This window comes from Peromyscus leucopus, chromosome 5, assembly GCF_004664715.2.
Source record: "Peromyscus leucopus breed LL Stock chromosome 5, UCI_PerLeu_2.1, whole genome shotgun sequence".
NCBI lineage: Eukaryota > Metazoa > Chordata > Mammalia > Rodentia > Cricetidae > Peromyscus > Peromyscus leucopus.
Window position 1 is genome coordinate 41,587,027 of NC_051067.1, and position 25,828 is coordinate 41,612,854.

General features: G+C 39.5%; 1 protein-coding gene and 1 pseudogene across 3 annotated transcripts in view; one reads left to right on the plus strand and one right to left on the minus strand.

The window, feature by feature from the left end:
• Positions 1 to 25,367, minus strand: part of Gpr141 (G protein-coupled receptor 141) — a 61,945-nt gene extending 36,578 nt beyond the window's left edge. For all 3 annotated transcript variants that reach the window (XM_037205918.1, XM_037205917.1, XM_028855857.2), the window contains exon 1: positions 25,165 to 25,367. The gene's annotated coding sequence lies outside the window, so the exon portion shown is untranslated. The remainder of the gene's footprint in view (positions 1 to 25,164) is intronic.
• Positions 16,488 to 22,689, plus strand: LOC114682061 (annotated as a pseudogene).
• Positions 25,368 to 25,828: the final 461 nt, after the last annotated feature.

The following is a 25,828-nucleotide window of genomic DNA, read 5'->3' on the forward strand; positions in this document are numbered from 1 at the left end:
TGCCTCAGCAAAGTTCAATACCTGAGGCTAGCCCTCACCTCGGGATGCTAATGTCTCCTGGTATCTACTATAACAACTGCTTTTTAATGTGAAATAAAACAGAATGGAAAATCCCTACTAAGATTTGAACCTGTCAAACTCTGATTACAACACAGAAGAAAGTTAAACCAGACTTCTGCCTGGATTACATCCGTGAAATTGCTGAGATGTCTCCATCTGTAATGAGGTATATGGCATCAAAGAACCAGCTCAGCTGGGCAGTAACTCCTCAAACCAACACTGGTCCTTTCTTTTTCCACATCTAGAGGCCTTTGTCTTTAAAAGAAAATCTTCTAGCAATGCATTTCTTAATTCAGAATAAATACCTTCCAGCTTTAATGAACACAAATGAGGACTCCCTGGGTACTCGGAAATGCCTAACACTTATACAGATTACTGGGAAGCCATTGCAAAAAAAAATGTAAGAGCTTACATCCTGTTTTTGCACCCCAAAGCAACACAGCATGGTGTAATGGGACTTGCTACACAAGGGGGAGATCAAAACAGCATACAGCAAAAGAAGTTTGATTTCTTGGGCCATGTCTTTAAAATGAAAAGTGGTCCTTGACAAATTAGCCTAATATAAACTCTTTTCTTCAAGGTTACTTTAATAAACATAAGTTAAATTGAATGCTGGTAGGATTATTATCCAATTTTTTTTAATTTGTGTAGGGTGTGGGAAGATGGCTCAGTAATTACAGTGTTTGTCATACAAGCTTGAGGTGCTGAGTTCAAATCCTCAGAAACCTGAACAAATGGCAGGCAGATATAGTAGCCCACCTATAATTCCAATCTGAGAAGACAGAAACAGAAACCCCCAGAACAAGCTGGCTAGCTTATCAACAAGTTCTGGCTTTGAATGAGGACCCTGCCTCAGTGAATAAGGTGAACTGTGGATGATTCCCAATATCAACCTTTGGCTTCCACGTGCATGAAAACAAGTGTGGAAAAAACAAAAACTCTTGTCCTAGTGGCAACTAGTTACTGAGAAAACCAAGTAACTTAAAATTCCTATTCTAAGTAATCTAACACTCTGGAACCTAGGACATGTACTATGGGGGTACATAGGAATTCTCCTCTACTGGTTTATTTTTATGTTGTCAGACTGTGAAAAATACCCACCCTTGTTATTTACAAATTTTGAAGCCTTAGAGGAAAATGCAGTCCTTTGGAGTCCAAGTTAATTGACTAGTTCCATCAGTAAAATTGTGGAGCATCACACTACCAATTACCATGATTACATTGTTCAGTTGTGTCTCGGTGCTAATTACCATCTACTACAAGAAGCAGCTTCTCTGCTGAGGGCTAAGCAATGCACTGCTCTATAGGTATAGAAATATGCAGTTAGGATTAATGTATTGCTATGTTAATTTAGCAGAATAATTGCAGTAGGTTTTCCCTTAGGGTCCATGAGTTATATAGTCTCAGGTTCTTGGCCTCATTAACAGTATCAGGTTTGGGGACTATCTCAAATGATGGGTCTCAAATCCAATATAAAAAAGTGATTAGTACTCTAATATTTGTACCACCGCTGCACCAATTACCACGATGAAATACAACAATTTAAGTGATACAGTAGGAAAATACAATGAGCCTATGCCCCAACCTTGCTACCTAATGACCTTTTAAGTCTCTTTACTTCAAACTCTCAGGCCTTTCAGCTTTCTGGAGAATAATGAAATAAGCCTTGCCATGCCCATGATTTCCTAAGACAGTAAAGCACAGGATTTCACTTACATTTGCCACCAAACTATCAGCATAAAATCCACTCTACTCAGTATCTCAGAAAATCTAAAAGCCAAAGTATATGTGTGGGGTGTGTGTAGACTTTGCAAAAAGAGCGCCCCACTCATATTTAAAATCTGATGCTATCAGTTCCTCTCCCAGTACAATTTAATACAAAAATTATGCTACCAATATTACAAGATTGCTGTGAATCGTACAATAGACAATACAGAGATGTAGGAATTCTGTTTAAAGCTTTGCATAGAAAGTTTCTTAATAACTACTAGCTAAAATAACTGATCACCATTTTGAAGAGTGAAATGGAGGCTCTTTAGAAGCCATGTGGAAGACAGCATGCATTTCAAGTGATTACACAGTTACTGATACAAAGTCTGATATGTTTACTTAGCTAATAAAGTTTAATGCAGACAAGTACATCGATGGAGCCGAGAGAAACAGAGAATGAGAAAAATCTTGATAACAAAAGAAGAAAAGAAATCTGAACAAAACCAAATAAATATGAACACATTGACTAAAAGTAATTTCTTAATTATCCATGCAAAAGCTTTACAAATTAACCCAATGGTATCTGAATTTTCTTATATGTAACAACAATGAACTTAATTGATAACTACCATGCATATTTGTATAATTGTGTTAAGAACACTATTTGCCCAATTCTTTACCCTGCCTTGTATATACAACCCCACCACCATCACAGTGTGACCCCATGGCTCCTCCCACTGCAGGAATGGGATGGATTTTGACTTTTTTACTTTGTATTTGGCTGAATGACTTGCCTTGCTGAATAAATGAATTTAGAAGAAAGTATGTCCATTCCAAACTTTGCCTCAGAAGTGGATGTTTATGAACTTTCTCCCATGTCTCCATCATTACCAGAAGAAAAACATGCTTCCCTAAGTCTTGGTCACAAGAAGAAGAAAGACAAAATGCAATAGATCTAATCCTTCTAAGACAGTACACAATCAGCAAGCACCAGTCATGGGAGCAGGCTCCACTGAGGTCTGCAGAACCACCCCATAGTGTCAGACCTAGTGGCGAAACTCAGCCAATGCATGCGTATCTGAAGAAAAATCGTAGCTCTTTACGATGAGCTGAGTCTTCTAATGGCATAGGATGTAGCATTGTCTGTCAGTACCTAATGCAATACAATGTTATTAACAGTTTTCTAATTTATTGTCTTCATCTGCTTGTATAAAAGGAAGAGAAGGCTTGAGAGACGGCTCTGCTGTTAAAAGGCTAGGCTCACAACCAAAAATAAAAAAGGACGGGGAAACATTCTGCCATCTTTCAAACATAAGGTTTACTTTAAAACACTGGGTTGTAACCTCGTACACTGATAATATCTCTTAGACATGGACACAGGTGAAATGGGCAGTAAATTTCCATCTAGTTTCAGTGGACAATATTAAAACAAAAGCAATCTTAAATACACACAGGTGGTCATCATGGTTTTTCTGTGCTTTCCCCAGGTACACACCTCCAGAGTCCCTTAACCACTGGCCCTTAATCCGTGAGTCTTTCGTTTTTGCAAAAGCATATTCAACCTATGAGGGCAAGCCCAGGAGATATAGAGATATGGGGGATCATTGCAAGAAAACAGTCCCTCCTTATTTACTTGTGTCTAAAAGTCCAGTCATGTCTCAGTCCCCGAGTCATGCTCCATATGTTTTTTCCCTTGGGACTTCTCTAGGGCAGATTTTTGTCTCTTTAAACAGATGACAGGGAGCTATGCAGAAGATGCTCTTCCGGGGAATGTTACAAAGCTTGTAGAAAATTCAAAGCCTACATGTGGTTCTTAGACTGAAATTTCTCAACTGCTTCTGATATATTTCTACAATACAAAAAGGACTGGTCATCTCAGTCCTCTGGCACCTCTGCCTTCTCCTAATCAAACTTCAGGGCCACTATTCCAGGAAATCAGTGTCATCTTTTCTATGCAGTGAATAATGTGTGGTCCTGAGAGCTCTGGTTTGTCAGACCACTTCTTGTTTGAGAATGTCCAGTAGGATATATTCATGGCAGTAGGAACAGAAGAGGGAGACACATGGCATTTCACAGAGAGATTGGCTAAAGCCAGGAGAGTCATGAAGCTGACTAAAGTCAAGAATCAAAGTTTAAAATTGGCATTAGACAAGTAGAACTTCATCCTTTTGAATGGACTTTCTAAGAGGAGTTACCTCCCAAAAGACTGAATCTGTGATTAAAAAAAAAAAAAAAAGATTCCTAAAGGCATTTGAGTCCTCCCTTACATTGTTTTAGGTAGGTAAGCCCTGAATCAAACCACAAATCTTGGCTTCAGCTTCTGTTCCCAGGTCACTCAAAGGGTCCAGCAGTACTTCAGAAAGAGTAGAGGATGCTTGCTGTGCCTATTCATTAGGTAACACGCAGACTACTACTACAACATCACCCTGAACACAGTAACAAGTCCTTCAGAAGAGTGCTGGGCATATGAAAATCTGAGAAACACTGACTTAGGTCACCTGGAGCCACTCACATCTTTGCCTGGGTATATCTGCCTACAAAGTAAAGTGGTAAACTTGGGTGATCCCAACAGCCATTTTTTTTGTAAATTTGCACTAAATAATATAATCTTTTTGCTTGCAGATCTTTCCCTAATTCATGGTGTCTCAGGAATTAAGGAAGACTTATGGAGCCAGACCAAGTAGTGAGCCACCTCTACATCTCCCTAAAAACTCTAGAATACAATATTAATTACAATAATGGCACTGAGTATTGGACTAAGACATATGGAGTTCTAATATCCATCCAGAGCGAGAAACACATTATGCCATTATGTAAATAAATCGCAATTAAAATGGTATAAGTGAAATGAAAACATCTCCTATTGCTCACTTCCTAGTTCTGTCCAGCAATAACATTCATCTCAGTAACAATAAGTGTCCTTGGCACCAAGATGGGATGACGTATTTTAATAGCATGTCACAGTGGAAGAAATAATAGCTACCTTAAAGCAAGCTGTGGAAATGGCTAAGAGAGGAAAACCTTCGCCAAGAGTGAGAATAGGTATTCAGACCCCCAGAAACATGTAAAGGCCAGGTAAGCACGTCAGTCCACCTGCTATCCTAAGCACGGAGATTAAGCTGTTAACCAGACTAGTAGAATATGAGAGTTCCCATCTCAGTGAGAGACCTGATCTCAATAGATGAAGTGGAGAATGATAGATGAAGGTACACAGTATAAACCTCAGGCTTTTACATGCACATGTGTACCTGCACCCACACACAGACAAATACACATGCAAACTCACATACACCTATTCACACACATATACATACACCCAATGGCCTGCTGGGGAAAACAGAGTTAGAATTATACCTTAAAAATATTCTATGCAAACAATAAATCAACTACTACAATACATAGATCTTATATGGATCCTCATTTAGGAAACAAATGTGGGGAAGTGCAATGAGATGATTGAAAAATTCTGAGCAGATGCTACTTAATTTTTAAACAATTATTTTATGCATATAGTCTAGTTTGAAATTTCATCATAAATATGATGAAATTTATATACCTATATATGTGTGTATATATAATATACATCATATATATATATATGTAAAATGATAATGTCTGTCTTCCTGGGGTTTTCTTTACAATGATGTGTTTGTGAGAGCTGGAGAGGAGACAGGGTGAATCAAACCTGAGTGTCTTTGAAATTCATCAGTTCAGTTGAGTATAGCCGGATAATAGTTACATAGTATTCCTAGTCCATGGTTTCAAATTTCCTGTAATCATATCTTTTTAGAAAGAAAACCAGTTTATTTTGCACACCGCAGAGGAACAATTAGTACAGCATGACAGAAGCACCTCACAACAGCGCTTTCCGATTAGTGTTCTGAACACAGAAAATAAGGGCAGAAAACATGTCAAGACAAAATACGGAAGTTCAAACTAATGAAATAATAAAGACAAATAGGTACGCTTCTATTTTCTTTTCTGAATCATGAAGAGTAAAATGTGACTTCAGTGAATGCCACCAAGAGAATTATTACATGGGGGCTGCCACTCGGCCACCATTCATGTTAGTTTCTCTGCTTGGATCCTTCTTGTGTTCCCATCTGCAAAGCAAGCTTGGGGGACAGAGGCCCCATGCCATGAAACAAATGTGAGAGGATGCTTAGTGCCTGCACAGGGGCACCCAGTAGCCATTTACTGACTGCTCCCTCAATTAAAAATACTCTAAGTGGCCCGGCAGCGGTGGTGCACACCTTTAATTCCAGCACTCGGGAGGCAGAGCCAGGTGGATCTCTGTGAGTTCGAGGCCAGCCTGGTCTATAGAGTGAGATCCAGGACAGGCACGAAAACTACACAGAGAAACCCTGTCTCAAAAAAGAAAAAAAAAAATTACGCTAAGTGGAGGAGAGAAGGAAACTCACAAGCAACAGACATATTTAAGGCCCCTTGACTTCATGCCCTTGCATTCAATGCTAGGAACACCTCACTATTAAGTACTTAGTTTGGCACATTTAGAAAGACATGGAGTTGTATGATCTTTGCACTCAGATTATCTAGTCCAGACGGCTCTTTATGTTTTTGATGAATTGTACTGACAAGATTAATTCACCTTGTCATCAGTGATTTTCAAATGAGTGAAAATAAAAGTGCTGTCTCTCACCTGAGCATCAGTGAATTAAGATATTGTGGTAATCTTCAGTGTTGGCAATAATGAAAATATACAACCTGACAGAACTGAAATTGGTACTATGTTTCTAGAAATCCACTGGGTGACAAATATCAAGTGCATGAATGCTCATTTGGAATAAGAGTACTTCCCCAGAAGTAATGAAAAGCAAAACCAGTACACAGGGGGGAAATATGTATACTATATCCAAGAACACATGCAAATACCATGGAAATCTTCTTTCACCTATATGGGCTACTGTTTCCTTTAAATGATGCTACAAAGAATACAAGTAGAATTTAAGATACCCTTAAGATACCCTTGAGAAACAAGGAAGACAAGTGTTTTCAGGCTCCTAATGAAAAGTTCTCAACCACACACTTGCCCTGAATTTCTTCATTAATGGCAATAATTGATGCTATTAACACAACAACATTCTTGGGTATAGTATGGAATTTGTATCTATATATAGTTTTTCTTGGATTTGCTTAAGCATAATTTAATAAATTCTCCATCTTAAGGAGATGTCAAAGATAGATTAGATGCTAAGACCCTATTGCTGAAGGAACCACATCCCCTGTGTGCATGGTTGAGAGAAATCAAGTTAGAACTGAGCTGGAGGCTTCCTCCCTGCCAGCAAGCTTTCATAGTCTTTGAATGTGTTATGCAGGCTACTAGAGGAGAAAAGACATCAAATGGTCTTACTCATCCATGAATCCTACAATCTTTGAGACCAACCTTCCAGGCAAGATTCACCCATTTACGCATCAGCAGCACTATTGCTGTTGAGGTAACCAACTCCTCTTTGATTGGATTTGAGATCATCTCTACAGAAGGGAACCCATAGGTGCTACTATACACATCATCAACACTCCATGGTGGAAGATATCCTAGGCCCCAGCAAGAAACTAAATACTGTTGCTCAGCTAAACGGGCACAGTGCCAAGCTGCCTTCCAAATATTTATGCTAATATCCATACACAAATACTACTTTCTCACTTAATCAAAGAAATCTCTCAAACAGAAGGCTGTGCATGGTAAGACTCATAGCTGTTAAAAATGCTGAGAACAGTTATGGATGAGTGTTCAGCCCCAAACAAGATATTTGTACTCTCCATTCTAAAGCTTATGCAGAACAAGGGGAGAAAAGAATTTCAGAGCCAGAAGATAATGAGAAATGTCATCTTCTGGGGAAGACATGGCTATTACAGTCACAAGCTCATAGCAGTTGTAGATGCCTGCACTGGGTCTGTACATGTGAATGACCCATCACCAGTAAGGCATGGATACCAGGGGCCTCAGGAGCTCCACTCCTCACTGCTGAACTGTTTGCTACTAATAGATTCAAATGGTGAGAATCATTCATTGTCTTCAGCTGTATTTCCTCTAATGACTTCATCAGAATCCAATGGATAGTTCCAACCTAAATGTTACCCAGAAGGCTCTGGTTAAATCAAATGGGTCATAAAACAAAAGACTTCAGTTCCAGGAAAGGGAGTGGCAGGGATGAGGAGAGAATGATAGAGGTAGGAGCAGGATAAAAGGACATGGTGGAAGAGTCATCAGGATATATTATATACAAGTGTGAAATTATCAATAACAAAATTAACCAATAGAAAGAAAAGAAAAATAAGAGTTAATGTTGTGACACATTTGAGCAAGTTCCTCAAGCAAGACCTTTGGGCTTTTACGTCTTCTTGTTGCATTACCATTCTGGTCATTTCCAATGCTTAATCAAGGGATAGATGCAGTGTATATGGCGTTAGTGCCCTACAGGTGCCCCTGCTCCCTCCCGACACATGGTAATCTGAATCAATCTGCCTTTTCCCAGGAGTAACCCAGGATGTTTCTGCTTGCAGCTGGAGAGCATAAGTCTAACCCACAGCATAATGCTCATTTCTCCAGTGTTACAGGATCGTTTGGGCTTGGTTGCTCCTTGAAGATGGCACCTCATTCTGCTGCCTCCTTGCTAGTGCTAGCAAAAGTATGGGGAAGAGATGCCTATTCCAAGTGTAAAATTAAGTTAAAAAATGGCTCTCTACTTAATTAAAACAGAGGCTTCTCTGGGCCAGTTTTTTCTCCAAAAACTTTTTCAGGGAGAACGTTTTTGGTTTTTTGCTTGTTTCTTTTGTTTTGTTTTCTTTTTTTATTATTAAGAAAAGTTTTTCATTCATTTTACACACCAATCAAAGATCCTCCTCTTCCTTCCTCCTGCCTCCACAGCAGTCTCCCCTAACCCACCCCACACTCCCTCCCACAAGAAGGCAAGGCCTCCCATGAGGAGGTACATTTAGTAGAGGCTGGTCCAAGCCCTTCCCCTGCCTCAAGGCTGCATGAGGTGTCTCATCATAGGTAGTGGGCTCCGAAAAGCCCCCTCATGCACCAGGGATAAATTCTGATACTGCCGCCAGGGTGCCCCCTGAGTAAATCAAGCTACACAATTATCTCACCATGCAGAGGGCCTAGTCCAGTCCCATGCAGACTTCACAGCCATTGATCCAACTTTCATGAGTTCCCACTAGTTTGGTTTGGTGGTCCCTGTGGGTTTCCCCATCATGATCCTGATGCACTTGCTCAAAGAATCCCTCCTCTCTCTCTCTCTCTCTCTCTCTCTCTCTCTCTCTCTCTCTCTCTCTCTCTCTCTCTGGACTCCTGGAGCTCTGCCTGGTGTTTGGCTGTAGATCTCTGCATCTGCTTCCATCAGTCACTGGAGAAAAGCTCTGTGATGACAGTTAGGGTATTCACTGATCTGATCACTGGGGCAAGCCAGTTCAGTTCAGGCACCCTCTCCACTATTTCTACTAGTCCAAGCTGGGGTCATCCTTGGGGATTTCTGGCAACTTCCCTAGCACCAGGTTTCTCTCTATCCACATGATATCTCCCTTTATCATGCTATCTCTCTCATTGCTTTCCCACTCCATCCCTGTTCCAGCTGGACCATTCCATTCCCTCATGTTCTTATCCCCCATCCCCTACCCTCCATTGCCCACCCCTCATCCCCAGTTTACTCATGGAGATCTCATCTATTTCCCCTTCCCAGGGTGATCCATGCATCCTTCGTTGGGTCTTCCTTCTTGGCTAGCTTCTCTGGAGTTGAGGGTTGTTGTCTGGTTATCCTTTGCTTTACTTCTAGTATCCACTTATGAGTGGGTACATACCATGTTTGTCCTTCTGACTCTGGGTTACCTCAGGATGATATTCTCTAGTTCCATCCATTTGCTTGCAAATTTCATGATGTCATTTTTTTTCCTCTGCTGAGTAATATTCTGTTGTGTATATGTACCACATTTTCTTAATCCATTCTTCAGTTGAAGGGAATCTAGATTTATTCCATGTTCTGGCTATTACAAATAATCTCATTATGAACATAGTTGAGCATGTGTCCCTGTGGTATGATTGAGAATTCCTTGTGGTATATGCCCAAGAGAGGTATAGCTGGGTCTTGAGGAAGAATGATTTCCAATTTTCTGAGAAACCACCACACTGATTTCCAAAGTGGCTATACAAGTTTGCACTCCCACCAACAGTGGAGGAGTGTTCCCCTTGTTCCACATCCTGTCCAACATAAGCTGTCTGCAGTGCTTTTGATATTATCCATTCTGACAGGTATAAGATGGTATCTCAGAGTCATTTTGATTTGCATCCCCCTGATGACTAAGGATGCTGAGCAATTCCTTAAATGTTTTTGACCATTTGAAATTTTTCCTTTGAGAATTCTCTGTTTAGCCCTATAGCCCATTTTTTAATTGGATTGTTCGTTATTTTGATATCTAGTTTCTTGAGTTCTTTTGTTTTGTTTTCAATGCCTGTAGCACTAGAGACTAGATTTGGGACTCTCCTTGGCAACTAAATTAGTTTTTCACCTGATTTCCACGTCTGTCCTCATTATACTTTAGTTCAAGCTCTTATAAAATTAGACTTCTAAATCTGCTGGTCTGCCATGGTAGTCCCAATGCACTAATATCTGCAGTCAAAGCACTGTAGAAGCCACCTATTAGCTTAGAGGTCATGCATACTCCAACATTCTCTTCAGTTTGGAAGATTTCTCTAGTTACTAGAAGCTTCCAGGGCCAGAAAGTTCACTTTGTTTTCAGGGGCAGTCTGTGGCATTGTTAGACAAAAAGTAATTGATTTCTGTGCAGCAAGCTCACTGTGGTTACAGATCTGGTCTCAGGAGCTTTCTAATTAAAGTATGTTTTTCCTTTTCAAACACTATTTTCTTATCAACTGAGTTCTCTCTTCTCACTTTGCTCCGAACCTCTGTCTTCCTTTGAACTCTGCCATCCTTCATTACTGAGGAACTTAAGTTTTTAACATGGTGTGTGATTACTATAGACTTGGCTCTGAAATTTTGCTGCTTTTATTTAATAGCTGAACTATCTTAGAGAAACTGACATGAGTGTCTAGATATAGCATACTCTGCATTATTATGTTGAGGTGATCATAATGCTTTTTCCATCTTAAAATTGTTCCATGATGTGTTTTATAAATACATGTAGGGAATCTACCTAAAACATACTTGGGATCAGACATTTGATAAATGTTTATTCCTAGAGGGAATGAAAAGGAAGGTTTTATACCACCTTCTCATGTGTCTAGACTATTTGGATAACTTAGCTTGTCAATAATCTTCATAACTATAATGTCAAAACTAGACACATAGAAAAGTTATACTTAAGAAAACCAGAATACAGTGGAATGCTTACCAGTTGATCTGGATTTCTATTTGACCTCACCAAGCCTATAGTTTCTTCATCTATAAAATCAGATGAAAGTACCTACCTTGTAATGTAGTAAATATATGCAAGTCCTAGAACTCAGCATCAAATTTACAAATGTTTGAATTATCTTGGCAAGCAATAAACATTTACTATTCTGATACAAGATGTCTGGGAGGTTTGGGTGCAGCTGGCAGCCTTGAAGGCAGTGTTTTTCCCATAGGCTCCTGTCAGAGGTTATTCTGTTCCTGAGAGCTGCCAGTCAGGGCTGAGCACAGTCCACCTGTATCCACCAAGAGACTCCTTAACTGGAGGGAGTAGAGGGAAGAAGAGGAGAAATGAATTAGGGGGACATGGGAGAGAAAGAAAAGAGGAGGGGTGAGTGAAAAAGGAGTAGGAAGTGGGTAGGTGGGTGGGTGGGTGTTTTTGAAAGCAAGGAGCAGTTGGACAGTCACTCACTTAGGAATCTGTGTCTTGTATTCCTTTGTCCATGTACAGCCTCATAGTCTATACTCAGTCATTATGATCTATGTGAAAAAATACACACACCATAAGATCCACTTGTTCCTTATAAGGGCTACAGTATAACAAATGGAAACTTTGTCATCAGACACATTTTCCCTTTGATTAAGATCACATTTTCACCTCTCCACTTGAGTACCACTTTGTCAGAACCTCTGGCAAGTGTGGCCTGTAAGTCTTTGGACCAAAATCTTCAGGTTCTTATTTGCCACTGACATGAAAAAAGTTTGCACATTACTAGGGAGATTAAAGGAACTGTTGGAGGAAAGGGAACCCACTTTTGCCTAAAACTCCTGGAAATCTGGAGAGTAGACCATCATTCTCTCTATTGGGCGATTTAACTTCACGCCTTGTTCTTGATTCTGTGTAAATGGTTTTGTACCCATTTCAGAGTTACAAGTTTAATGATGGGCCTGGGTCCATAGGTGCTCTGGGTTGTGGACATTCACCTTCCTCAAAGCAGTGTTTTTCAATCTATAGGGAACCATGTGCCATTCTCCTTCCATGAATCCCCCAAGAGTCCCTGGTTACACATTGGCATTTGATGTCAGGTGCTAGCAATGATGACAGGTGGCACTGACCTTTCTGAGGGTGGAACTGGCATGGGGCTCCTTTTTACTGTGTCACCAGCATGCAGACCCAATGACTTCAGGAGAAATGAGGCCTTTGCTTCTTTCCCTAGTCTTCCTCCAAACCCCTGGGGCCAGAGCATGAGTGACTGTACTCTGAGGTGCCAGGTCCTGAGGTTCCTACTTTGCCTGATTTCTGGAGCAGGGCATCAGCTTCCCTGGCCTCTCCTCCCACGGCCCTCCCTGTGCTGCTGCAGCCTCTGAACTCCCGTGCTGGCCCCCTCCCAATATGTAACACCATGAGCATGTCCAGTTTTCTCGGGAGTATTTGGTTCATCTAAGAATTTTTTAACTTCCAATGTGGGTCTCTTCTCTGTCAAACTCTTCTTTCACACAGTCACCGCAAGTGTTTTATAAAATCAAATAATCCATTCCTTTATACTCAATATATGTTCCTAATACATTGAGGAGAAGTCAGAACAAGCAATTGCCTATGTAAGAGCTCTAAATTTAGGGATAGTCAGAATCGACCTGGTATATTAAACTCACCAGAACTTTCTACTGAGATAATAGAAATACCATAAATGGAGAATGCATTCTGTAGGTGTGCTCATGCTGCAACTCAATTATCTTGTGAGTGATGTGAGCTTTACAGGTTTATCTGACAGTCAAAGCAAACTTTTGAACACAATCTTCCACTAGTATTTTCAGGAGATTGAAACCAGGACTCTGTGAGTACATAAAAATCTGAAGCTGTTTGTTTTCTGTATAAAATACAACTGTTTGTATATGACCTACTTATTTGACTCACATTTACCTGTGATTGCTAAGGAAACTCTCCTTCAAGGTAGGCATCCATTTTGGTACCCATTAGCCCTTTGTCTCTGACTCCAGTCCCTGGAAGATAAGTTCCCAGTAACTCTGACTCAGTGACCTCCACCCAGAAATGTACAGCCATGACTACCTACTGGTTGTGACATGACCAATTGCTTTTTCTGCTTCTATCACTTCCTCACGCAGATACCCAAAGACTGTTTTGAGTTACCGTAACCACTTGGCAGAACAGACCAGTTTTTGTTTGCTTGTGTAGATATTGAAAGTCTTCTTGTGTTTTTGACCTTTAAAAAAACCCTTCCGCAGCCCCCTCCTTCATGACATGCCTGAGATTTGGCTTTAAGACTGTCGTCCTGTTAGCAGCTAACCAATAAATCTTCTAATTATAATTTGAGTGAATCTATGGTCCTTTCCCAGGGGCCACAAACTCTGTAACATGCCCACATAATTTTCTCATGACTTTCTACAAGTGCTTTGGAAATAGTCGCAACATTGTAGGGAACAATGACAAGGAACTGTAAACGCATGTTCAGAACAGAGGGGTGTTTCTGAATACTTTCAGTGTGCACTGGCTGGTTGAGCTGAGGCCTGTAGAACCTGTAGATTGCATGGCTAGCTGTGTCCATGAGAAAGTACTTTGAGGGTTATCCTGTCCCTAAGCTCTGCTGTGTTTCTCTGTGCCTGGGAGAGCCTCAGAGTGACAAGTAGTAAGCAATCACTCATTCTATTCAGAGTCTTGACACCATGCTCCAACTTTAACATTTCTACATTGTTTGTGTAAGGTATGAAAATGAAAGTTCTTGGTCTTTTTGGAGAAGTACTTAAGTAACAGCAAGGTTATGTTCGACCATATACATATTTTTTTTTGTGTAAAAAGTATCTGCATTGACAGCAAGCTTGTCAGTGATAACATAATGATGACCCAGGCATGGACCTTACAGAACAGTAGAGATGACCCTTTACTGACAGTACAAAATGTCTTAAGCCACCAACTATCATTTTTTTAAAGATTTATTTTTATTTATGTATCTAAGTGTTCTATCTGCATGGTCTCTGCATGCCAGAGGAGGGCATTGGATTCCATTATAGATGGTTGTGAGCCACCATGTGGTTACTAGGAATTGAACTCAGGACCTCTGGAAGAGTAGTCAGTGCTCTTAACTGCTGAACCATCTCTCCAGCCCCACTAACTATCATTTTTAAAAAACATTCCCCCTCTGTTTTGAAAGTACCTTGCTGGAATTGAACCCAATAGCATGTACATATTAGGGAAGCACTCTCACACTATGTGTGATGTGGGATAATGCCCTTGTACATTGGTTTAATAAAACACTCATTGGCAAGTACCAAGCAGGAAGTATAGGCAGGGTGAGCAGACTAAAGGAATGCTGGGAAGAGAAAGGGCAGAGTCAGGAGTCACCAGCCAGACACAGAGGAGGCAAGATGACAAGGCACAATTGAGAAAAGGTACCAAGCCACATGGCTAAACATAGATAAGAATTATGGGTTAATTTAAGTGTAAGAGCTAGTCAGAAATAAGTCTGTGTGGGACTGCGGGCCGGGTGGGACCAGAGAGAAACTTCCAGCTACACTACACAATGCTCTTTAAAAATTTCTTCAAAACTCATGGATGAACACAAAAGAAACAGAACTCCTCCATGTGATAGGGAAAAAACTCCAGAAATGTAGGCTGATAAGGCTAACAGGTCAGTGTACACAGAACACAGCAAACAAAATCAGGGTCCAAGCTGACTTAGGAAAGGAAGAAGCCTGGAGAACATCCCTCTCTGGTGGGAGACACAGTACACCTGCTTGCCTCTGTTCTTATTTTCGGGGGAGGAGAAATAAATTCTCTTTAAACAATTCCACCTGAAAGCTCACAATTGAGAGGAAAGAATGCATTATCAAGATGCTCTAAAAAAAAAAACCATGATGAAAGCTTAGTTGGGGCTGGCTGAGGAAGCCTGAGTGTCTGACTGAAGGCACTTGAGAGATAAATTCCAAGCCTAATGGAATATTTGAAGCAAAAAAGAAGTTTAAATTTAAAGCAAATTTAGAAGCTTGATCTTGTAAAAATCATTTGCTTAGGATTCTTTAAAAAAAAAAAACAACCAAAAGTTATGTTTTTAAAGTTTACTTTTGAAAATAAAAAAAAAATATAGTGATAAACCAAGAATCAAGAGGGAAATATTAAACACAGAGAGTAAAAACCACTAGTGATTATATGCAATAAAGATAAAAAAGTTCTTCAGAATGCAGCACAGGAACATTGGAACAAACACACAGCACATACTGTAGCATGTTTTAGCCTCTTTTGAGTCATGAGGATGGCCATAAAAGTCACTGAAGCATCTGCAGTTTTAGAACTAAAGACATTAAGGCACAGAAAGGCCAAGGAACTCACCCAAATTCCCACAGCTGCTAAGAAAGAGATACAGCCATGATTCCAGCCCAAAGGACTGGGCTTCAGTTCTGTTTCCTAGCAACTGCCCTGTGTTCCTGTCAAGAAAATGGAAATCACTAAGGAAGAGTCCCATGGAGGTTAAATTTGTCCCAGAATAAGCAATAGTGAGAGTAGAGCCGATAGCTTTTTGAGAGAAATGAGGGCTGAAAATTCTCCAGAATTGAAGAAAAACATCATTTATCCAATTTGTAAAGGTTAAAATTTCTTCGGTACAATTTCGAAAAAGAAATAATATCCAGACACAGAATAGTGAACCCCAGAACGGGAAAGAAAAGGAGATGCTGACCACAAAGACAGCCTGTTAGAGAAGACAAATTGATAAAATGAAAACCTTTCAAAGGCAAGAGACTTCTTGACACAATGATGAAAGCCTGGTGATGGGCAGGCTATTTTTCTAGTAGCAAGGGAACATGACAACCAGCTACAAGGTATACCTAGTAGGATTGTCATTGGGGAATGTAAGCAAAATAATGTCTTTTTATGCAAACAACAATTTAAAGAGAATAATCTTGTACCTTCACTAAAGAAAAACATGGAGGACATATTTAAGAAAGAAGGAAAATTATATAAAAAAGAAAATCTAAGCTATAAAGCCAAAATGTTAAACAGTATATACATGAATAAATCTAAACCAGCTTTCTGGAAATTATTACTAAAAATCAAGAAGAAAATAATTAAAATCTATAACTTAACAAATAAGAACCAAAGAAATCGGGAGATTGGTGTGTACATATTCTCATTCATCCAGAAGAAGCCTTAAACCACCAGTGAAAACTACTGCCTTGGAAAAGGTAAGGTCTTTGAAGAGGAAAACTGACTTTCCCAGATAGGTCGGGGAGGTTTCATGAAAGCTTCCAGAAAATGTAAGAAGGAAACAAACATTTGATTATCAAACATGAGCACCCACCTTCCCCCGGGACGTGTGCACCCTCTCCTTTAGCCCCATGTCGATGTTACAGCAGATTATCACCTCCCTGAACTCTCAACTTACAGATAATATACTAGTGAGACTGCTGGAGTCTGTACAGGTAGGGAACATGCAGGAATGGGTGTCCATCCTAAAGCAGTGTGTACATTATAAGACCAGGAGGTTGTGTCATCAGTTGACATCACTGTGCAGTACTCCACTGTGAATCCCAAAGCTCTGTATATTCCACAGTTAAAGAACAGGGTATTCCAATAGAAACTTCTCTGGACCGAGAACATGGGCATAGCATGAGAACATGGGCATTAGTAGAGCAGAGTGAACATCTCCCCAGAGTGTGCACTTAAGCTACAGGTGAGATTGACATGATGGGGTGTGATGGTCTTGCATCTGAGACATTGTAATGTCTTATACAAAGGAGCCCATAAACAAGGAGCTGATGTATTCAGGATCTAGTAGTAAAGAGATTGAACATTTATTGAGTACTTACTATGTCCCACATCAAGCTATGCCTTAATCCTCCCCAAAGTCTCATAATTCTTTCATCTACATAGAGTGCCAAGGCCCAGTTGACTTTTCCTGCCAGGGCTTCAAGCTGACCACTGCTGCCTTGTTCAACTCTGCTTTGGGCATTTTTTGAGCTACTGGTGAATTCATATCCATTTAAATGTTTTCCAAGCATTATGTCAGCTCAGACCAGAGACAGAGATAAGGCAAAAGGGCTATGTTCAGTACAAAGTTTCCTCGAAGAACTGAAAATGGATTTACATGATTCATCTATACTACTGAGAATATGCCTAAATGACTCTGTAATCTACTATAGAGATACTTGCTGATCCATGGTCATTGCTACTCTGTTCACAATAGCCAGGAAATGGAAACAGCCTAGATGTGTATAAACTGATGAACATATAATGAAAATATGGTACATTAACACAATGGAATATTACTCAGCTATTAAGAAAAATAAAATTATAAAATTTGTAGGCAAATGGGTGGAGACAAAAACAGTCATCCAGAGTGAGGTAAAGCAGACCCAGAAAGACAAATATCACATGTTTCCTCTCCTTTATAGATGTTAGCTTTGAACTTTCAGATATGTGTGTTTCATTTGGAAAATTTATAGAGGTCAGTAAATTACTAAGAGCCCATGGAGAGTGTAGGGGGTGCAGAGGTCTTTTGTGGACAAAGACATGCACTAGGGCACTGGTTCTCACCCTTCCTAATGTTGTGACCCTTTAATACATTTCTTCATGTTATGGTGACCCCAACCATAAAATTATTTTTATTGCTACTTCATAACTGTAATTTTACTACTATTATGAGTCATAATGTAAAAATCTTTGTTTTCTAATAGTCTTAGGTGACCCCTGTGAAAGGGTCATTCAGCCCCTGAAGGAGTCACAACCCACACACAGGCTGAGAACAACTGTACTAGGGGAACCTAGACTGTTCCTCCAGGGGAAGGAATACAAAACCTGCTTTTCATCTAAAAGCCGAAGCAGATGTATTTTCTAGTCTGGTGACCTTTGTACAATCTGTGTGGCTGGAGATCCTTCTCCAGACCCATTCTGCAGACTTGTTTTTCTCAGTCTATGCAACCTGTTTTTAATGAAAGGTGTCACATGTACTTTACAAAGAGTTCAGTATAGTCACATCATATAACTTTGTTCCTCAAGTAGATTTAGGCACACTATTACACATGTGTGATTGAATTAATCATCACAAGAACAGTTTTCACTAGACTGTGCTGTATTTAAATAAGCATAAAATAAGCGAATCGGGGTCAGACTCCCAAAGTTTGAAACAACACTGGCTGCTGAGTCATGCACCAAACCGCTTTCTTGCCTCCCACGGTCCATCTTTCTGCTGCCAGTGAATGTCAGATAGACCCCTGCAGGGGAAGGGCTTTCAAAGGAGAGAAAATAGAATGCACTGGTATAAAGGGTTAAAAAGTAATTATGGAACAAGAAGGGATAAAATGGGGTGAGAAAAGGGAGGTCAGGGTAGAAGAGGGAAAATGAGAGAGAAATACCACTTAAGGCTTTTCAAAAAAAGTCATATGGAAACCTACTACTGTAGAAGCTTCCTAAAATATATCTATACACGTACTGCCCACTTATACAATAGTGGCACAAGCATTATGGGAATAACCAACCACTATCTTATTTATTTAAGTCACATTCCACAAGGTAAACCCATATCTACTACAATCATCAGACCAAGAACATGATTCCAAGGAAGGATTATCTTCTGATACAACATTGTAGCTGCACCCAGGAATTCACTGCTGTAGTAGCAGCATCCACAAGACCTGAGCAAGCCTAAGCCAGACAAATCCCAGCATGAAGAGAGGAGTTGGGCATGATTCCACCAAAAGCCAAGGAGGTATTAACAATATTACCTGAGAGAGGAATAAAATACTAAGAAAACTGATAAATTGACCATGCTCCAGTGGAAGTTATTTAAGCAACACAAATTGACCTGCATGGAGGGAAGGGGGCATTGGGTAGTAAGGGAAGGATTGTGGATTGAGGAAAATTTGGGTAAGAGAGAGTGAAAGTGTCAAATAACTAAAAATCAGAAAGAAAAAAATAAAACCTACTCTAGAAAATCAGCTACAAGCTAGGCACTCACCCAGTCATTTGGCTAATGAAGTTTTTTTTTCCATACTCTTCATATTTATTCTAACCAATATTATGCTAACAAATATTAGTCTGGCAAGGATTGTATAACCACTTCGTTTTTCTATAAATGTCTCTGCCAAGGGTCAAGATTTTAATGGGCCTGTTTCTGATCTCTGCCCACGAATAAAATTTGACACTAAACTTTCCATTTCTCTTGATTGGAACATTCTGGAAGAGAGAAAGTTCAGTACCTTCGGGGAAGCAGGCTAGAAAATAGACATAGGTGATATATGAGATTTCATGGTGCAGTCCCCCCAGACTACAGTCCTACACATCCTAACCATAGGTGAAGGAAGCCAAGGATACATAGCTCATTTATTTTTTTATGTGACTCTTGGAAGCGAGAAAGTTTTCATTATATAAAACAACAAATATTACATAGACATTCATACAAATGGCCTAGTTCTATCAAGTTCATAGAAATCAAATATAGAATACAGATAATAGAAGACTTGGAGGAAAATGGAATCAGGGAAACTTCAATATGTACAGTTTTACTTGGGGAAGATAAAAAAAAATCTTCTGGAAATGGGAAATGTCATTATGGTGTTGACCCAATAAAATGAATATAATAAGGAACTGAACTATACTAAAATGTGTAGAGTAGTAAATTTTGTGTACATTGCCATAACTATAATTTCAAACCCAAAAGAAAAGAGATTTGCCCTGCACAGAACCTCTCCTCAGTGAGGAAAGGATGGTCCTGCTCACACATCAGTGGTGTATGGAAAGTAGCAGCCACTTGCACGATTGGAGCTGACTCAGACCTAGAGAGGCCACATTCCTGTCCGATGGCTCTTCTTGGCAGAGATGGTCTTTTTTAACATCTTCTGTTCTGTGCCACATAACTCAGAGGTCACAGGGAGAGCTCCAGTTTGTGGAAGTGAAAGCAGAGGAGGTATTTCCAACGAGGAAGAGTGAAGGCAGTGGAATCACGGAGGGAGGCAACATTCAGGGGTGCAGCAGAGTGAATCTCTTTAAGAAGATTCAGAAATGTGTCTTTGGTACACTTGCTGACAGCAGAGCAACGGATGGTGTTTACCAAGGGGTAGTGTTCACACTGACAGCACAAATCTATCACTAAGTAAATAGCCACCTCTGATTTCCCCCCTGGAGTGGAGAAGCAGCAGCAGGAGATAGATGAGATGTATCATTTCACATGAGAAGGAAGGCATCAGAAATGGTACCAGAAGCACAGGACATTGCTGCCTTTTGTTATTACTTCCTGAAAAAAAGATATGAGACAGTCTCACTATGTCTCCTAAAATTTTTTCATTTAAAATTTAAAGGAGTTTCTAACCTGAAAAATTTCCCATTTTTTCTTGTTTAAAGCTATCTCAAATTATTTATTATACTGCTATTTAATATGTAAACTGTATCTCTATACATTAAGTGAAGTATTTTTAATAAATATATAAATAAAATTTTAATTTCCTCTGGGAGGCAAGTAAATAACAAACTAGCTACTATGTATTGATTGTCTTTTTATTTTTAATGAGATTATTCTTGAAGCAAAAAAGATCATATGCCCCTAGTCCCTCCCCTGCTCTATCCAGCTGTGGGAAAGCCCTGACCAGCAGGCACCATCAGATGGGCAGATGACAGAACTCAGCCTGAGCATCTTTGTCAAGAAGCAGAGTGGCACCCCAGGTCTTTCCCATCTGACTCTTGGGCTGTGCAAAACCCTGCTGCTTCTGTACAATGTTTCACAGGTGCGGCTTCCTAGCCATTCCCTGATAGGATAGGGCAGAAATCAATTAACAAAACTTCATTCCCCAACCCAGCCCAGAAATTACAGTGCCAGCAACTTTGCAAGAACCTCCGCACCTCTCCTGTGTGAGCCAACTGCAACAAATGTCACTCTTTTTAAAAAGTGACCATAAACTGCAGGAAATGTGATCTTCAGGCAACCACATATTTCAAAATCACAGTTACATCCAAATCTGAAAAGAGAAGCAGCTTTTGAACTCTGCAGCCACTTCTTTTTGAGCACTGGAGTTCTGGGCCATTAGTGTTTGTGTAACACGTTCTCAGCCATGATGTCTTTATCTTCTCGCTCACTCACTTAGCTATTTTAAGGGTGTTCCTTGCTTATTGAGCACCAGATACTGTTCAAGAACACAAAGATGGGAGAAGTAAGTCTCTACTGCTAAACGATATGTTCTATGAAAGAGACTGGCCATAAAAAGCTTGATTGTGGTTGTCACAAATAGTAACATTGGCATCCAAAATTAAATAAGACAGGAAGAAAATTATGAAGGTAATTTAGCATAACTTATGAACTAACTTTTCAGATACTTTAAAACGTAGTATTTTCGGAATATGTGCAGATGGGTGACTCTTTTGGGTAGACTCAGGCTGACTCGTGGTATATTCTCTAAGCAGATCCTCGTTGAATGTGAGCTGCTGCCCTGAAAGATGTGTTGTTGGAAAGCCAGGAGATAAAGAAAAAAAATACTAAGGAAAAATTATACCTGCCATAATTATCAGGAGTCTAAGTTATTTTTTTAAAAATTTAAATTCAACAAATTGAAGCTCAACAATATAAGGGTTATAGTTGCAGGTAAATATGTGGAGAGACTCCTTAGATGTGGAGGAAGTATGCCTGCACTGAGCCAGAGCCTCCTGCCAAGGACATAGCTGATCAATACCCACATTGGGCCAGGGTCATCCACAGAGTCCCCTGCCATGGTCACAGCAGAACAAGTTTGTATATCTTCCTTGACATTGCTAAAGACATTACAACATGGCCATGCTAGGGTTCCGATGGAAGTTATGGGTCTAACTCTTCAAGAATTTGTTTATGATTACACCATCAGAGTGACTGATGTGTTGGCTCTGCCACAGTCAGGAACAGTGTCAGTGGCGAAGCTATTGATCCAGTGTTCCAAACCAAAATATCAGATATGCTAAAACAAAGAGGGATTCAGAGATGCTTGCTAGTTGGTATACAGTCACCCTAGCTTTGGTTGTTGGCACTTGGTGTGGGTTTCAACACTCAGCAGAGCTCTGACACTTCTAGAAAGAGCTGTGGCAGGTTGTGGATCCCAGAGTTAAAAGGCAAAGTTGTTATCAATGCCTTCAGATTGACCGATTCTAACATGACAATGGCCTTAAAACATGAACCAAGACAACTTTAAATGTGGGTCAATGAAACAAACTATCTATCCAGGCACTAATAATTCAATTAATTCATAAACAGAAACCATTACTCTATTACTGTTCATTTTCAGTAAAAATGAGCCGAAACAGAAGATATTAAATTTGCCTAAGAAGAGTTGGGTGGAATGATTGACACCTCAAAATTGCAGTGAACATTGTAAACAAAGTAAGTCAGTGCCAAAAGAGATGTTAGAATTAACCAAGAATTACAATAAGGCTGTAGAAGAAAACATGACACCCCGATGACTGGTAATAAGCAATGTTAGCAAGCAGGATCCCAAACACTATGTGGAAGAAAATGTGGATGTACTTATGATTTCAAATATTGTCTAGTGTTTTGCAGCAATGTTGCATACTGTTGCATTTAAATAAAGCAGCACAGAAAGCTGTCAGCAATACATTTTGGTGTCTATTCTTCCATTGTTCCTAAAGTTCACAGTCAAAGGAACTCTAAAGGTGTATTTGGTGAAGTATAAGACATGTGTATCATTCCAGCAGGGTGACACCTCTAGTCTCAGTTACAAAGTTACTCCTGTTTCTTTAGTCAGGGTTTCAAGATTCCAAAGCTGTGTAAGAATACATCAAAGAGAATGAATTTTTCTAAGATCCCATTTGGAAAAAAAAAGTAAATTTTGACTATTGATTAAAAAATAAAATACATTTACAATAAAAAATAAGTATTTGAGCAATTTTGTATTTTTTCTCAAGCCTCCTTGAAGGATCTCATTAATTTGAACAGATTATAATGTTCTTTAATATATTTGGACCTGTTCTTTCAGTGACAACATGCAGTGTTTCTTATTGTGCCAACACAATGGCTCACACACAGTAGATACCAAAAGACATTGCGGAAGCCCACTGACTTTTACATTGGGAGTGCACTTTCATGAATTTCTTCACCTGAGCTGGAATTTCAGCTACTGTGGAAATCAATGAGATCTGTATATCTTTCTTTCCCATTAAAATACAGTTTTGCATATACTCAAACTTTCGTAGTTTGCAATTTGTAATTGTAACACCAATCTCCTGAATTAACACATTTTAGGTAGATCACCCTAAAGACAATCAGATGCTAAAATGAACAACTCTAGTAACCTCTTACTTTATTACTGTGAAAAATGACAGCCTAGAATGGGGGACATGGGAGCAAACAATGTCCCCTAAACCAGATGCACCTCACTTTTCACTTTTTCATATGCTGTGAACTAAGAACAATTGTTGTGGGTTTTTTTGTGGGGTTTTTTTTGTGGTCTGATTGTTCTTTATTTTATATCTAGAATCCACTTATGAGTGAGTACATACCATGACTATCTTTCTGGGTTTGGGTTACCTCACTCAGGATGATTTTTTCTAGTTCCATCCATTTGCCTGCAAATTTCATGCTTTCATTGTTTTTCTCTGCTGTGTAGTACTCCACTGTGTATATGTACCACATTTTTTCCATCCATTCTTCCGTTGATGGGCATCTAGGTTGTTTCCAGGTTCTGGCTATTACAAATAGTGCTGCTATGAACATAGCTGAGCATGTATCTTTATGGTATGAATCAGCATTCCTGGGGTATATGCCCAAGAGTGGGATGGCTGGGTCTTGAGGTAGTTCGATTCCTAATTTTCTGAGAAACCGCCATACTGATTTCCACAGTGGTTGTCAATTGTTGTGTTTTTGATGGTGCATTTTAAATGGTTGTATAAATACATGTTGACTTCAACTTTACCTCACAGCTTTCAGAGCCTAAAATAGTTACTATCCAGCCTTTCCAGAAGAGTTTGTCAAACTTCTAGCCTAGAATGCTTAGATAATATTTCTCTAACTGAACAGTATTTAACAAGCAGAATTGCCATCACCTGATTGATAACCCCTGATCTTCCCATTCCTTCTATTGATTAAAGTACCGACTTAGGATCTGATTTAGAAAACAGAATGAGGAGTTGTAAAACTGAAGAAGTAATTTCTCAGTTACATTCTGCAGTTGTGAGGAAACTCAAGTGCAGTGGAGTTAGTGACTTTACATAACACATTTACAAAAGAGGCCAGGCTGACTTACTTTTAAATTGTATCTTATTTTTTTCCACATATTAGGAACATACCATTAGTTGTAGATAGGCGATAATAGCATAAAAGGACTTTCTCAATAAAATTAATTGAACAAGTGTTCTTGAGTTTTATTTATGATTTTAAATATTCAAAAACTCTGTCATTTGACTTAAAATTGGAATTACAATGATTGCAACATGCGCTGAGCGTTCAGTTCAATGACTAAGTACTTGCCTGGCCTCAGCAAGCTCTACGTTTGACTCAAGAAATGCAAAAGTAAAAGAACAATAGAAGGACTTGCAATCACTCTTATCTCACAGATTATTTTGAACAGACATCTTTATAAATTCCCCAGTATGTGGCTGCTATCATAATTTCTTTGTACTGATTAGGGTTACCAGAATGGTTTCAAATGATATATGATGATATTGCTAATAATAGTAGTAAAGGGTTTTGACATTTAAAAAAACCACATCATTTTAAAGATAAGTGTCTGAAAAGTGGATATAAATCTAACACCAAGTCTTCTATGTTGCTGGAACCAGAATTCATTTCTGTTTCTCTTTGGAGGAAAATTCTGAAGTAATTAAATAATATTTAAAATCTAATAGTCTTCATCTTCAGAAGCAAAGTGCCTCACAAAGGAAGGAGAAGGCAATCCTTTTTATAATGGAGGGTTGTGCTCAAAAAGAGGAGCTTTCTTTTCATAGCATCTGCTTCTGAAGATTCCAAATTAGATCCAGACAGCATCAGGAGGCCTCTTTCTACCACTGCCATTTCAAGAACCCCTACCCCAAGGCTTTGCCACTCACCTTGAAAAGCCAGATCTTCAGTCTGGGTGTAGAGTCCAGGCACAGGTCTGAGCTCCACAGAGGGTTCTTCTCTAGCAGCACGGCTCTTCTCACACGTCCACTCTCTTTGTGCACAAAGGCCCTGAACTGCTCACCGAGCAAAAGGAAGCAAAAGGGTTCTGAGTTCCTCAGGGTTTCAACAGACCTCAAAACCTCAAAGTCATTTCAAGTACACTAGCACAAAAAAAAAAAGAAAAAGAAAAAGAAAAAGAAAGCTCTTAAGGATGAACGGTCTAACACACAAATAACAGAAAGGCAAACTATCAGGAAATATTTATTAAGACTTATTGATTACTCTGACTTAAATATTTCTCACTCAGCTTTGTAGAAAATAAGAGCTACAGATGATACTGTCAGAAATAGAAACAGGAGATAAACTGTGCCTTGTATTTAGGGTGAAGTGATTGTGTGTGTGTGTGTCTGCGTGTCTGTCTGTGTGTGTCTATGTGAGTCTCTCTCTTTGTGTGTGTGTGTGTGTGTGTGTGTGTGTGTGTGTGTGTGTGTGTGTGTTTTGTAGTATTTCCTACACAGATAAACTAGGGCTCCTCTTCTAACTTTGGTGATTAACTCTTGCCTTGATATCTTTTTTAATATACAGCAGTGACCAAAATAAGATACTATAATC